This window comes from Capra hircus, chromosome 1 (assembly GCF_001704415.2).
Source record: "Capra hircus breed San Clemente chromosome 1, ASM170441v1, whole genome shotgun sequence".
Classification (NCBI taxonomy): domain Eukaryota; kingdom Metazoa; phylum Chordata; class Mammalia; order Artiodactyla; family Bovidae; genus Capra; species Capra hircus.
Window position 1 is genome coordinate 117911149 of NC_030808.1, and position 11484 is coordinate 117922632.

At 40.4% G+C, this 11484-nt stretch overlaps 1 protein-coding gene across 2 annotated transcripts in view; it reads right to left on the reverse strand.

The window, feature by feature from the left end:
* The window catches only part of RNF13 (ring finger protein 13), a 123041-nt gene extending 112222 nt beyond the window's left edge, over positions 1-10819 (reverse strand). For both annotated transcript variants that reach the window (XM_005675452.3, XM_005675450.2), the window contains exon 1: positions 10668-10819. The gene's annotated coding sequence lies outside the window, so the exon portion shown is untranslated. The remainder of the gene's footprint in view (positions 1-10667) is intronic.

Consider the following 11484-nt stretch of genomic DNA (forward strand, 5'->3'; position numbering starts at 1 on the left):
TCTTATTTACCTATGTGATCCAGCTTATAAAGTTAAAAAAGGTAAATGACCATTAAAAGAAGTTAATGCTACACACAAAAATCAGTCATGCTTCTACATATCAGCAATGAATAATCCAAAAGAAAACAGTTGCATTTATAAAGGTATCTGAAAGAATAAAATACCCAGGAATAAATTTAATAAGGAAGTGAAAGACTTGTACATAGAAAACCACAAAACACTGCTGAATGAAATCAAAGACCTAAATAAATGGAAAGATAACCCATGTATTATAAGATTAAATATTGTTGAGGTATTCTCTGGTGGCCCAGTGGCTAGGATTCCAGGCTTTCACTGCTGTGGTCCACGTTCAATCCCTGGTGAGGGAACTGAGACCCTGCAAGCCACACGGTGTGACTAAAAAAAAAAAAAAAGACTATATATTGCTAAGATGGCAATACTACCCAAACCAATGTACAGATTTAATACATTCCCTATCAAAATTCCAACAGCCTTTTTAATGCAGACATGGTTAAGTTAATCTTCCAATTCATATGAAACCGCAACGGGCCCTGAATAGTTCAAAGTAAATTTGAAAAAGAAGTACAAAGCTAGAGGACTCACATTTCCCAATTTTAAAATCTTACTATAAAGCCATAATCAAAACAATGTGGTATGGGCATAAGGATAGACATATAGACCAAAGGAACTGAATTGAGAGTCCAAAAATAAATCCACAGTTCTATGGCCAAAAAGATTGGCAATAAAGGTGCCAAGATCATTCAACAAGGAAATAACACTTTCTTCAACAAGTGGTATTGGAACAATTGGACAGTCACATGCAAAACAATGAAGCTGTAACCCTAAATTCACAATATGCAAAATTTAACTCAAAATAATTAAATGACCTAAATGTAAGAGCAAAAATGATAAAACTCTTAGAAGAAAATAAAGGAGTAAATCTCCATGATCTTGGATTACACAATGGATTCTTAAATATGACATTGAAAGTATAAGAAACAAAAAAAAATTGAGCTTGATCAAAATTTCAAACTTTCATGCATCAAAGGATATTAATAAGAAAATGAAAAGACAGCCCACAAAATGGAAGAAAATACTTGCAAATCATACATCTGATAAGGATCTAGTATTCAGAATACATAAAACATAACTCAATAATAGAAAAGCAAACAATTCAACTAATACATAGGCAAAAAATTAGAATAGACATTTCTTCAAAGAAGACACACAAATGGCCAAAGAAGCACATAAAAAGATGCTCAACGTCATCAGTCCTTAGGGAAATGTGAATCAAAACCACAGTGAGATACTGCCTCACATTCACACAGATAGCAGTCAGTTCAGTTCAGTCACTCAGTCGTCTCCGACTCTTTGCGACCACGTGGACTACAGCACGCCAGGCCTCCCTGTCCATCACCAACTCCCCGAGTTTACCCAAGCTCATGTCCATTAGTCGATGATGCCATCCAACCATCTTATCCTCTGTTGTCCCCTTCTCCTGCCCTCAATCTTTCCCAACATCAGGGTCTTTTCAAATGAGTCAGCTCTTCGCATCAGGTGGCCAAAGTATTCGAGTTTCAGCTTCAACATCAGTCCGTCCAATGAACACTCAGGACTGCTCTCCTTTAGGATGGACTGGTTGGATCTCCTTGCAGTCCAAGGGACTCTCAAGAGTCTTCTTCAACATCATAGTTCAAAAGCATCAATTCTTCGGCACTCAGCTTTCTTTACAGTCCAACTCTCGCATCCATACATGACTACTGGAAAAACCATAGCCTTGACTAGATGGACATGTGTTGGCAAAGTAATGTCTCTGCTTTTGAATATGCTATCTAGGTTAGTCATAACTTTCCTTCCAAGGAGTAAGTGTCTTTTAATTTCATGGCTGCAGTCACCATCTGCAGTGATTTTGGAGCCCAAGAAAATAAAGTCTGACACTGTTTCCACTGTTTCCCCATCTATTTGCCATGAAGTGATGGGACCAGGTGCCATGATCTTCGTTTTCTGAATGTTGAGTTTGAAGCCAATCTTTTCACTCTTCTCTTTCATTTTCATCAAGAGGTTCTTTAGTTCCTCTTCACTTTCTGCTGTAAGGGTGGTGTTATCTGCATATCTGAGGTTATTGATATTTCTCCCAGCAATCTTGATTCCAGCTTGTGCTTCTTCCAGACCAGTGTTTCTCATGATGTACTCTGCATAGTTAAATAAGCAGGGCCTATTTGGAACCAGTCTGTTGTTCCATGTCCAGTTCTAACTGTTGCTTCCTGACCTGCATACAGATTTCTCAAGAGGCAGGTCAGGTGGTCTGGTATCCCCATCTCTTTCAGAATTCTCCACAGTTTATTGCGATTCACACAGTCAAAGGCTTTGGCATAGTCAATAAAGCAGAAATAGATGTTTTTCTGGAACTCTCTTGCTTTTTCCAGGATCCAGCAGATGTTGGCAATTTGATCTCTGGTTCCTCTGTCTTTTCTAAAACCAGCTTGAACATCAGGGAGTTCACAGTTCACATATTGCTGAAGCCTGGCTTGGAGAATTTTGAGCATTACTTTACTAGCGTGTGAGATGAGTGTAATTGTGCAGCAGTTTGAGCATTCTTTGGCATTACCTTTCTTTGGGATTGGAATGAAAACTGACCTTTTCCAGTCCTGTGGCCACTGCTGAGTTTTCCAAATTTACTGGCATGTCGAGTGCAGCACTTTCACAGCATCATCTTTTAGGATTTGAAATAGCTCAACTGGAATTCCATCATTTCTACTAGCTTTGCTCACAGTGATGCCTCCTAAGGCCCACTTGACTTCACATTTCAGGATGTGTGGCTCTAGGTGATTGGTCACACCATTGTGATTATCTGGGTTGTGAAGATCTTTTTTGTACAGTTCTTCTGTGTGTTCTTGCCACGTCTTCTTAATAGTTTCTGCTTCTGTTAGGTCCATATCATTTCTGTCCTTTATTGAGCCCATCTGTGCATGAAATGTTCCCCTGGTGTCTCTAATTTTCTTGAAGAGATCTCTAGTCTTTCCTACTCTACTGTTTTTCTCTATTTCTTTGCATTTATTACCGAGGAAGGCTTTCTTATCTCTCCTTGCTATTCTTTGGAACTCTGCATTCAAATGGGTAGCAATAGCACTAATTTTTTTTTTTTAACTGGGAAAGAACAAGTGTTGGTGACAATGAAGAGAAACTGGAACCCTCATACATTGCTGGTAGGAATGTAAAAGGGTTCAGTCACTGTGGAAAATAGTTTGGCAAGACCTCAAAAGGCTAAACATAGGATTACCATATGATCTAGCAACTCCATTCCTTACATATACCCAAAAGAAATGAAAACTAGTTCTCAGACAAACTGTTGTCAATGAATATTCATGGCAACAATATTCACAATAGCCAAAGATGCAAAGAACCCAAATGTCCTTCAACAGATGCTGTATATATTCAATAAAATAATTACGCTGTAAAAAGGAAAGATTCATACATACAGCAATGTAGCTTGCAACAACCTTGCAGAACCTTGAAAACATTATGCTAAGTGAAAGAAGCCAGACACTAAAGGTCACATATTGTATGGTTCTATTTATATAAGATTTCCAGAATAAATGAGATCTCCAGTAAATCCATACAGACAGCAAACTGGTGCTGCCAGGGGCTGGTGGCAGCAGAAAATGGGTACAAGGTTTTAATTTCTAGTGATAAAAATGTTAGATAGAGAGTGGTGGTTGCACAACACTGTGTGATTTACTAAGTGCCCTCCAATTAGTAACTTCAAAATTGTTAATTTTATGTTGCATGAACTACACCTCAAAAAATGTTAAGCAATTAATATATATAATACCGTTATATAAATGTATAACTTACAAGGACAGTTCTTCTTTTTTGAAGGTCAAATATGTAAATTACAAGGACAGTGATTAGACAAATTCTTCTTCAATATTTAATGAGGTGTTTTACACCTAAGCAAAGCAGAAATTCAACTCCTACTCTCTTATGACTTGATTTAGAAATACTTACCTATCATCAGGTGGGATTATTTTTCCCTGAAGATTCAGTCCCTCTAAAAGTTTAACTGGATATCCTGATCATTAGAAAATGAGCCCAAACTAGAGTCATATTCAATCTAACTTCGACAAAATTTTCTAGCCCCTTAGAAATAACCCTAAGTCAAATTCTTACCTGACCAGAAGCTCTCTCATTTCAATAAGCAGAATGCCTTTAATTTTCAGCTGTCTTCTCAATTTACATTAATGTGGCTATGGACATAAATAAGTTTTAATGTCCAATTATTTCAAGGTTACTGATACCCTAAAACCACACAATAAACATTGTTCTTCAGAATAAAAGACAGAGTTCCTCAAATAGGATTTATACCACTGAAATAACTGGAAACAAGATAAATATCTTCCCCATGGATAATTCTCTTAAAGGGAATATAAAGACAGATATAAAGATGCCTGATCACACTGCTCCCTGCCTAAAATTCCTTAATAAACAACTTTTAGAATAAAGTTGAAAACTAAAAAGTTCATGAACCGCTCCAGTTCTGCCCCTTGCCATTCCACCTCAATCTCCTCTAACCTCTAACCGTCTGAACTTTCTCTTCTCTGCGCCTCTCATTATGTGCCTTCTCCGGGCCACCTCGGTATAACAAAACATTTAATTTGTTAGGGACTAGGCGGTTTCGGATTTGAGATACTTAGCACCTAGCACAGTAATCAAAGGCTGTTGTAGAACTAAATGAACAACTAGTAACATCCTTTACTGGGGTCTAAAATATTATGGCTTATTTTTCCTTCATAATGGCAAAAGGGGAAACTACATGTTAGGCTATATTTTGCCTTGTTTTTTAAAATTACAATGCACTCTTCTTAGTAAATAACATCAAATAGGTAGCATTAGTTTTGTAGACATCTTTTCTAAACATCTAGTTTGTTAACTAAAAGCATAAATTCAGTCTGATTATTATTCAATGGAAGTTCATGATCGGCTCTGTTTTATCCATATTAATAAAGTGAAATGATAAAAGACATTTTGTAAGTCTTAAAAGCAGACTTTTTTAACTGGAAAATTCAAACTACTTCATTTTACAAATGAGGAAATGAACTGAGAGGTCAAGTTATCTGTGCAAAGTCATCGAGCTACTTATTGGGCAAGTTGGGGAACACCCAGATAACCCAAATTCCTTTAATGGTGATGCTTTCAGCTACAGTATAACTGTCTTTCCACTCCAACCTCATAGGCAATGCATAAGCCAGGCAATGCAACTCACAGCACACTTGTCTTTCTCTGTACCTTCAATCTAGTGAGCACATGGGGCCCTTAATACTTGTTACACTCAACTGATTCCTCTGTCTTTAAGATCTGCCCCTTGCCTTAACACAACTTCCTTCTCCCCATCATAAATATTTAATGAGTACCTACATTTGCTGAGTATTAAATACATTAAAGTCATTTCATTAGGAAAAGGGGAAATGGGGAGACATGCATGAGTCAGAATGATGCAGTCCCTTCCTTTAAAGTGCTCTACAAAATTAGTTACAATCTGCTACAGTACTCTTACTTTATCTGTTCAGAATCATGATTTTATATTAAACACAGAACACAAGAAAAATCTAATTACTTTTAACTATTAAAATTAACCTTATTTTAAAGTAAATTCCATGAAGACAAGGATTTTTTATTTTATTTTTTTGGTTCACTAACATACTCTGCATGCCTAAAACAATGCCTGATATAAAAATACCTCAATATTTGTTGAGTGAATGATTGTGATAAAAAAATTCATAATAGTGGAGTCCAAGTAATGTTTCCAGCAATGGAGTAACAGATTATGCAAACCTTCCTTGTCTCAATGCTTGTGCCTAATGTCCAATTTTTTATTTGATTGGCCAGTTACTTGGGTCTTGTGTTACAGGAAACTGAAAATAGTTCAGAGATCGGTAAATTACTATACCACTTAATTTAATATCATGCCACTACCTAACTGCACCAAACTCTAGAAAATCTGCCAAGAAAGGAAACCACAGGCCATTCTACTTAGATCTGAGCCCTTTTTGAAATATGCTGCTGCTGCTGCTAAGTCGCTTCAGTCGTGTCCCACTCTGTGCAACCCCATAGAAGGAGGCCAACCAGGCTCCTCCGTCCCTGGGATTCTCCAGGCAAGAATACTGGAGTGGGTTGCCATTTTCTTCTCCAATTCATGCATGCATGCTAAGTCACTTTAGTCCTGTCCGACTCTGTGCGACCCCATGGACAGCAGCCCACCAGGCTCCTCTGTCCACAGGATTCTCCAGGCAAGAATACTGGAGTGGGTTGCCACTTCCTTCTCCATTTTTGAAGTACAAAGGGCCTCCAGGCGTATTTCTTCCTGCAACAGGACAGAACTGGTGTTATCATCATCATCATCTTACAAAATGAGGAAACTGAAGCCAGAGAATGGGTTCAAGGATTCACAGAATTGCTAGACTTCCCACCACACCAAGCAGCCTTCTCCTCTCATCCTCCAAGCTGCTTCTCCCACAGTCTCGGCTTAAGTAGAATACAATCTCTCTAGATCCCCTCTTCATTGCTGACCCATAACAAGCACATAGATCCTCTGATTTTAAAGGTTTTGCTATTATTTAATTCAGGGTAACAAAGAGGGGATGACACAAAATAAGAAATCTGGAGATGTTACAATGCAACATACAACAGATGTGTATAAGTGTCTGGTACTATATAAAAATCACACCATCTTTCCAAATTATTAATGTGAGAATCCCTAGTCTTCAATGTACTGGCTCTCTTTTGAAATAATAAATGAGAGCCTTGCTAATTCTCCAAAAATTTCCCTCCCTACTACCTTACCCCTATCCTCCCAGGATGTAAAAAAAAAAAAATTACAGGGGAAAACAGTGGGTAGAACTCTATCTAAAGTGAGAAATCTGCATTTCTGAGGGTCTTCTGGAGTCACATCTCTCCTGTGAAACTGACCCACAGGGGGACTATGGCTTTAGACCACTTCCTCACAATGTGAGCAACTGGTCTCTTCTCTTTTTATGAAGTACACAGAGCTCCCAGGTTCCATTTTACATTTCCAAACATCTGAACTAATCCTCAGCTCCAAAGCCAAAGACTGTATCATGAATTCTTCTCCTAAATCCCCTTCCACCACCAACATCTGTTCTTCATCATAATACCCTCCCCAAAATAAGGTCCATACTTCTGTGGGTTCCCAGGGTCACTTAACAGTCTCAATCTAAACCCTACACAACAATCCCACCATCATCACTTCTTGCTTCAACCACTGTTATTAAACTCTGTGGTATTCCTATCTCCAGGCTTCCACTCCTTCACTGGACTTTGTTCCAAATTAGTATCTATAAAGAGGGATTCTTCTCAACCAAGAATCAAGTACAAAATCTTTAATCTGGTTCCTTTAAGGATTCCTGTAAACTCTATCCATCTATCTTTATACCAGCCTGTTCCTTAAACATACTACCTTGGCAAATGTTCTCTGCTTTCCTACTTCTATACCTTTGCTTCAGCAGTGTCCTTAGGTGAAATTCTTTCTTCTATCGTCCTCTTCCAGTTGCTAACAATCTTTCAAATGGCCACATCCTCAATATGAAAGGAAAAGGCTGAGGCATATGATTTATCGAACACATACTCTGTCTAGAGCTTCACAAATTATCCTTACCCCACAAAAACATAATGGCTTAATAATATATTTTTGAGGAAGGAGCTGAGGAAACCAAGGGTCAAAAGAGCTTAACCAAAGTCATCCAAATCAGCAAGAATCCAAAATAACTCCACAGCATTTTGTATTTTTAAATAAAACATTATACAAGACAGGCTTTACAATCAGAATGCCTAGATTCAAATTTCAGTTACTCCACTAACAACCTGTGTGAACTCAGAAAGTTTTGTGTTTTTGATGCCTTCATTTCCCTAGCTATAAAAAGAAAATCACAAATATTAAGTGCTTAGAATTGTCTGCCTGTAGTAAACAACGTTAGCTATTATGACTGTGATTGTTATCTATGTACTATGATACGTAAACTGACAATACTGATTATATGTTCTTATTGTTCCTAAATTAGCTTTTATGTAATGTAAAAGGATTATGAAAACTAGCATTTTTGATAAATGCTCAATAAATATTTGCAGAATACATGAATTTTGAAACAATGATTATCCACCATGACCTAATTAAAAGAAATGTCTATTAATTCTGTTTCTTCTTTTGAAAAAACTAACAATGCTTAGTTTCTTCCCTTTTTAATGTCATGTGAAATTACCATATGCAATGCCATATGGCAGTAATATGTCAAATGGTACAAAACATTACTTTGATCCAAAGTCATTTTGACTTCTGCTACACATTCCCAGATTTCAAAATGTCCAAAACCACACTTTTTACTTAAACATCAACCATTTTTAGGTCATACCAACATGAAATAAGCACACCATGATATTTGACCATGCTATTTCACATATCTTTATGGCAAAAACTATAAAACATAAAATGCCTTCCTATCCAATTTTGTTCAAAGACACAAACCTATCATACCCTTAGTCCTGCCCTTACTTTGTTAAAATTAGTGCCTGGAAAACTTTTGATAAATCTGTTACTCTGGGATGCAGAAAAACATCAAAGGAAGGGTGCTGAATGCAGTAACAGGCCCCTGCAAAATGCCTACAAGAAATGAGCTTTAAACAAGGATAGATGAGAACTTACTCCCAATCCTTCAATATTAAACGCTGCAAATTAACATTTTTGTCCACATGATTTACTGTTATACACTGAGACATGAAGCTTGCTGGCTTCAAATAAAGGCAGGGGTAAAAATAAATATATTATTAAAACAGTAGTTGTCATTCCTTACAGAATTAACTGGGCTTCTAGGCAACATTTCCAAAAAATAACAGCAAAAACAACTACTTTGAGGCTTAACTATGTAACAGACATATTTTATATCAATTAATTATTATAAGTCTTCCCTTATTCACAGATAATGTCACAGAATTAGTAAATGGCAGAGCTGAAGGCTGAACCCAGTCTGACTCCCAAATTTGGGATCCAGTGTTTTGCCACAATCCACAATAATACGGTATACATTTACATCTTCCTCTTCACATTCATACATTTTTTAAAACCTGAAACAAAAGCTTCATGAAATAATACTTACTCTTACTCCACAGGATGTCCTATGCTATTTGTTTTTTTTCTAACATTAATGTCAATGCACTAAATTGATTTCAAAATCCCCATGAGCCCTGCACTACACTTCTTTGATACTGCTGTTTAGTCTCACCTGACTCGTTGGGACCCCATGGACTGTATCCCGCCAGGCTCCTCTGTCCATGGGATTTCCTAGGCAAGAATACTAGAGTGAGTTGCCATTTCCTCCTCCAGGGGATCTTCCCCATCCAGGGATCGAACCCATGACTCCTTCACTGGCAGGCGGATTCTTTACCACCGAGTCACCAGAGACGCCCACCGCATTTCTTATCTACTATTTAAAGTTCTTTTAAACTGCTACCACAGAGTAGGGGAACTAAGTAAGATCCCACGTGCTATTCAATCAAAAACACAAAAACAAACAAAAATACCTGCTACTCCAGCGCAGTTTTGCTACTCCAAAATGAAGCTAATCTCATAGACCTATTAAAATGTATCCCTAAAAAGATTAAATCCTTGAAAGCCTTTCCTTAAACCCTGAATTGATGTATCTCTAACTAGAACTCTCCGACAGCACACCCATCTTATTTATTTACATTGTATCAAATACTGCAGATGTTCTCCTTGGAGAACAACAGATCATTGTGGAAAGGAATGCGTGAGTTTTCCCTGTTCCTGCAGCATCACTGAGGAACACTTGTCAGGCTAGTTTGGAGTAACAACAAAGAACCTAAGCAGCTGCCCACGGTGCTGAAACTGAAGATGAAACGATGGTTTTGGAAATCTACTATTGCCAAATTAGGACGAAATAGAGGAATTTACCCAAAAGCTGACAGAGAACATTCAGTGATTGCCACCAAATACGCATGAGTGCTTCTGGGATCGCTTGGCTTCGGTGTTTGCCCACTCCCTCTCTGAGATAAAGTCCTTTCATCAGTGCGGGTCAACCAATAAGCGTCCCGGCAGAGCTGCCAACTTTAGGGGGCAGGGACGTGGTTATCTGTCCCTAGCAGAATCACATCCCACCTTCTATCGAGCTTCCGGGTGGGGGTGGGGGTGGGGGTGGGGTGGCAGGAAGGTTAGAAAGAAAAGAGGCGACTGCCCTCTTTTTTCCCAAAGACTAAAGCCTTCCCACAACTAAATTCAAGCGACTTCACCCAGGGACGCCCGGAAAGAGACGACTTCCGGACAGCTTCCCAGGCTCAAGACACCTCAAGAGCGGAATGCAAGAAGCGAAACAGATAACCCAACAACTTTAGATACACACAAACTCATAGCGCAGGAATGCAAGGGAGACTCAGCCTCTGAGCGCAGGGTTTTTTATTTTATCTTCTGCAAAACAAAACTAAACTAAACTAATTCCCTCCGCACCCAGCCTGAGGAGCAGCCAAGAGCACGGCGGCGGGGCCGCCTCGGAGCTTCAGGGCGGGCGAGGGGGTGTGTTCTCCCCGGCAGGCCCCACGGGGGAAAACCTGCAGTCCGGCCGTCGACACGCAGGAGAGGCTCTTACCTGGAAGCTGACCTTGCAACACAAACAGGCAGCCAACCGCGTCGCTGCAGAAGTCTCTACCCCGACTTCATGACTGAATCTCCGCACCGACCCCCACAGCCCAGATCGGAGCGCGTACGACAACACCGAAGGCGAGGCGGAAGTCCCGCCCCTTGCCCCTCATTGGCCCGCACCAGAAGGTAGAGGAAAGCCATTGGGCCATAGAACTGCTCGCTAAGGCTCCTTCCCACTCTCTCGCCGAGTCTAGCTGCTTGCTCGGGTCCAGCTCGGAGAGATGCCTAGTGCGTGGAGTCGCGTTCTTGGCCTCGTGACCGTTCCTCTCTGGAATGGAAGGGCAGGGCAGGGTGGGGCTGGCTTGTGGAGCGAGGCTGAAGGATCTGCTTTTGGCGGGGAAAGGGATAGCATGGCCGAGGGGATTGGCTATGGAATCCTGTCGCGTCCCCCCAAGAGTGGAGGCCGTGGGTCAGGAGGGGATCGGACCGAGCGGCCAGAGCTGGCTGGCCTAGTCCGCTGGGGCTGTTTGGGCCGAAGCAGCCCGAGACCCAGCTGGCGGGCTCCCCCTGGGCGGGCCTGCTCTGGAGCCATCGCGACTCTCCTGTGCCGCACTCACCGGACCAGTGGAAGAGGCGAGGACGAGGCCTTATCCCTTCTGCACCGCGTCCAGGCCGAGATCTAGAATGGAACCAAGGCCAGCGTCTTAGAGTCCCGGTCGCCCTGTTAGAGGAGCGAGCAGCCCTTGGGCTGAACTCTAGTCCCCCGATGCCAGAGTGGAAACCGTGCTGACGTCTGCGCTTTGGGTCGGACACGCGCCATCCCC